Below are 4980 nucleotides of genomic sequence, written 5' to 3'. Positions count from 1 at the left end.
TGACCTCGGGAGGGTGGAGCGGGCGCCCGGGAGGGCGGCCCGGGTCAGCGCAGGGACGGTCAGTGTCTGGACCCTGGCTCCCGTCCACCTGGCTCCGAGTTTGTATTTCCTGAGTCCTGAGCCTGTTCAGTTTCCTTTGTGAAGCAGGGCTACTCCCTGCCCATTTTAAGGTGATTTTCAAACGGTTTAATATAAAATGTAGAGTCCTCTGGGCCACTGATGTTGAAAGCAAAAATGTCTTTGTTTTAACAGCCTGAAAACAGATGTACTCAAAACCGCGAGTGGGAAGTGGTGGACACACCTGCTTGGCAGAGAGGCCCGCTGAACTCCAGCTCGGGAGTCTGGGAAACGGCACTAACACTGCAAGCTGTGGAGGAGGGCTCCCGAATTAGACTTTATTTATTTATTTACTTATTTGTTTGTTTAATTTAAGCAATGAGATGAAGCAAGGAGTGCAGTTGTCTAGGCAGGGGATGCAATCTTGAATGTGAAATTCAAAATTCTGCCTTTGCAAAATATGCCATCACATATATCACATATTCTCCCCAGCGAACTACAGGTTTATTCCCTGCCAATCACTGGGACATGTATCAGAACATTATTTCCATTCCTATTCCCCAATCACCCTGGGCTCAGTTTTGTGCTCAGGTTCAGAGACTTTTGTGTTATGGGTGGGGTGTCCTCCATGTCCTTACCTCTTGCTGGTGGAAGGGGAGCTCTTGGGGTGGGACTGGAACAAGAATTTCCTGAGGCCCCCACTGGAGGGTGAGGTTATCATAGAAAGCATTATTGATGAGGTAACATTAAGGGAGTTTCCTTCCAATGCCTGGTCCCCCTCTGTTTCACCATGGAAAAAGTCCCATTTTTGTCTTCAGTCCTGCTAGAAACAAAGCCACTGCCCAGAGTTTCCGTTCCATGTTAGAGCACAATCCAGTCCAGCATCTGGCCAGCTTAACTTGTGTTCCCATTGCACATGGGTCCCCAAAGCCATGGGCCACGCAGCTTCTAGGGACACGTGGCAGGGTGGTGCAAGTCACAGAGAAAGGGGGTGCAAGGGCAAGCAAGCAAGAGGAACAAGAGGAGAATTCCTTTGTCTGGGGATTATGTGTTCCTAGATGTTCTTGGGCTTGCATTGGGATTCACCCTCCTGGCCAATAATCTTTGTTCCCAGGCTGGACTGACAGGAAAGCACCTTCCCTAGTCATCTCGACTTCACTGCACATGCACAGATTTTCCCCTTTGTTCACCCATTGATTGGCAGGGAATAAACCTGGAGTTCCCCGGGGAGAGAACTCGCAGCTTACTGGTGAGGTTCCCAAGATGACCATGCTTATAAAGTCTGGCCTTCCCTTTGCTTCCTTCCTATTTTCAGTATTAATAAACTAGGTAACATAAGGACAAGAGCTGGAAGGATGAAGCATGTGATAATTTAGGTTACCATCTAATTTTTTTAAATTTATTTTGAGGTTTTATTTATTTATTGTCAAGTTTTTTTACTATATTTTATTGATTTTTTTACAGCAAGGAGGGGAGAGGAATAGTTAGAAACATCGATGAGAGAGGATCATTGATCAGCTGCCTCCTGCACACCCCCTACTGGGGATGTGCCCGAAACCAAGGTACATGCCCTTGACTGGAATCGAACTCAGGACCCTTCAGTCCACAGGCCAATGCTCTATCCACTGGACCAAACCGGCTAGGGCTAGGTCACCATCTATTTAAAATATGTACAGCAATAACTTTTACAAAATAAATATAAATTTTATTGGTATTTATATATTCTGCACTTGAGAATGATACAAAAATTTTGTTGAGATAAATTTTTTTGACATCGTAATTCATTTGTCATTAACTTCTGTATGTAATACAATTTCAAATTCACTTTATATTTATACAAGAGTAACTAGAATTTTTTTATCTGTATACTTTTTATATTTTTTGTTTGTTTTCTACTTATGAGATTCTCTTAGTGTGGATAATGAACCCTGTAAAGTATATATACCCTTTGGAAAACACTTGAATTTGTTTTCACCCATGGAATACTTTTACAGTATTTCTAAGAGCATTTGGTAGAGATTTCTATCCTCTTTTAGATGAACCCTAAAGAAAATAAAGCAAATTTCCAAAGGTCTCATTTGAACCTTCAATAAAATTTAAGGCAAGGATGAGATAATATCCATCATGAAACACATGTTTCTTTCAAATCCGTACATGTGGAACATTTCTGTCCAGTAAGAATGAGATAAAGGCATTTTGGATAAAATGCCACTGCCATATTCTTTATGTGATGTTTCTGAAGTTTTAAGCATTGGTTAGAGTCTTTCCATGTTCATTACATTTTACTTAATATTTTGTAATGTTCAAACATCATTACTCATAAACTTTGTAAGATTTCATTCCAAACTTAATATCATGATAATCCCTGAAGTATTGAGATTTGGATAAGAACTCTGACATGCATAATACATATTTAAGATTTTTTTAATGTATATTTACTGGCATTTGGTAATGCTTGACTTTTGGTAAAATACATTGCCTAATTCACTGTACTAGTATTTTAGACACCTTCCCCAACTAGGAGTTTCTCATGCTTAGTGAAGATTAATCCTTCCTAAAGACCTTCCAAATTCATTATATTTTAATTTCCCCCTAATATATATAACTACTAGTGGCCCGGTGCACGAAATTTGTGCACTCGGGGGGTCCCTCAGCCCGGCCTGCACCCTCTCACAGTCTGGGAGCCCTCGGGTGATGTCCGACTGACATCTGGGAGCGGGCCTAAGCTGGCAGTCTGGCATCCTTAGCGCTGCTGTAGAGGCAGGAGAGGCTCCCGCCACCGCCACTGCACTCACCCGCCGTGAGCCCAGCTCAGGACTTCTGGCCGAGTGGCACTTCTTCTGTGGGAGTGCACTGATCATCAGGGGGCAGCTCCTGCATTGAGCGCCTGCCCCCTGGTGGTCAGTGCACATCATAGTGACCAGTCATTCCACTGTTAGGTCGATTTGCATATAAGCCTTTTATTATACAGGACTAGAGGCCCATTGCACGAAGAGATTCGTGCAATAGGCCTTCCCTTCTCCTGGCTGCCGGCACCGGTAAACTAGGGGGTTGTCCACAATCCTATCCTACATAATAAAAGTCTAATTGGCAAATAGACCGAACAGCAGAACGACCAGTTGCTATGACACGCACTGACCACCAGGGGGCAGGCGCTCAATGCAGGAGCTTCCCCCATCCCGCAGGCCCCAGGCCAGCCAAGGCGGTGCCAGTGGGGGCCCCCCCATCGTCCCGCTGGTCACCCCGCAGAGGGAGGCAACTAGTGGCGGGGGCGGGGAACAGGGCCGGTGAGCGGGCTGTGCCAGGTCAGCCAAGGCGGGTGTCAGCAGGGGCCCTCTGACTGCCCTGCTGGTTTCCCTGCAGAGGGAGGTGACAGCAGTAGGGGGTGGGGCCAGCGAGCAGGTGGCACCAAGCTGGCCAAGGCGGGTGCAAGTGGGGGGCCCTAATCACCCTGCCGGTCACCCCGCAGATCAGCCCTGATCACTGGCCAGGCCTAGGGACCCTACCCATGCACGAATTTCGTGCACCAGGCCTTTAGTCTAAGTAATATAAGAAAAGGTGTTTCTATTTCTGCAAACACAAAGCCTTGGGGGAACTTCTTTAACAGCTGCTGGGTTCCAGGATGACAGGGCTCAGGTAAAGTTCAATATTGTCACTACCGATTATGACACCAGAGTTAACAAAAATAATAAATAGAAATTAGAATGTACAGGAACAGTAAAATCCTAAACTAACAACAACAATAATAAATAACTGGCTCAGGGATTCTGGTGTGTATGACTGAATGACACTGTAGGGCCCTGCATCTTCATTACGGCTCAGGTGTCTGCTGCTGTCACATTTAAGAGTCAATATTAAGTTTTAAAAGTTGTTGCTCTAAATTATCAGTCAGATTCTGTGTTACTGTTCAGTTAAACAAGGAAAATCCAGAAGTTATATTACAGATTTTTTTTTCATTTTTCTGGGGTTCATGAAATAAATCTGCAGACAACATATGACTTTTTATAGTCATGATTAGACAATAAATACAACTGATTAAAATGACAGACCTGTGTAACATTCAATACTTTATGTCTTTTACCAGTTGAGCTGTGTTGAAGATAGCAAGGAGAGAAAGTTCACTCCACACCCTCGTCCTCTCTTCCTCTTCCTCATTGCATGGTTTTTATTACAGGGTTTGGTTCACTGGCTCAACCACTCTCTAATCCTGGTTTGTAGTTAAAACTGCAACTTGTCATTGTAAACTTGAGATTTTTTGCGATGCATCAGTAGTTTTCAAAATATTTTTATTTTGATTTCTAAAATGTTTGATAAAACTATTTACCATCACATATTTTTAAGATGGCATTTAAATTATAATCATTGTAGGAGACCAATCTTAGAAAAATAAACACATAATTGCATGTAAATAAAAAACTGTTACATCAGTCTTCAATGGGATTGATTTAGAAACCTAACGACCACAATTATCACTAAAATATAGTCTGCTTCATACAAATTTTACTTATTTCATCAAATCTAAGATAGCATTGCATGTGAGACACACCATTAAGTTGATAACTTTTTAAATCAGTTATGATGCAGTAAATTTTCATTCAGAGAGAATGTTGGCATCTAAGAGGTTCCCAAAACCAGATAAAGACACTACAAAGAGAGAGAATTACAGGCCAATATCCCTGATGAACACAGGTGCTAAAATCCTCAACAAAATTCTAGCAAATTGGATCCAGCATTACATTAGAAAGATCATATACCATGACCAAGTGGGATTTATTCCATGGACGCAAGGATGGTACAATATCCACAAATCAATAAATGTAATGCATCACATAAACAAATTGAGAGACAAAAATCACATAATCATATAAATCAATGCAGAAAGAGCATTTGACAAAATTCAACAACCCTTTCTTGATAAAAACT

The sequence above is a fragment of the Myotis davidii genome, unplaced genomic scaffold (assembly GCF_000327345.1).
Source record: "Myotis davidii unplaced genomic scaffold, ASM32734v1 scaffold1255, whole genome shotgun sequence".
Lineage (NCBI taxonomy): Eukaryota > Metazoa > Chordata > Mammalia > Chiroptera > Vespertilionidae > Myotis > Myotis davidii.
The sequence above is the reverse complement of the archived record's forward strand: the minus strand, read 5'-3'. Positions refer to the sequence as shown.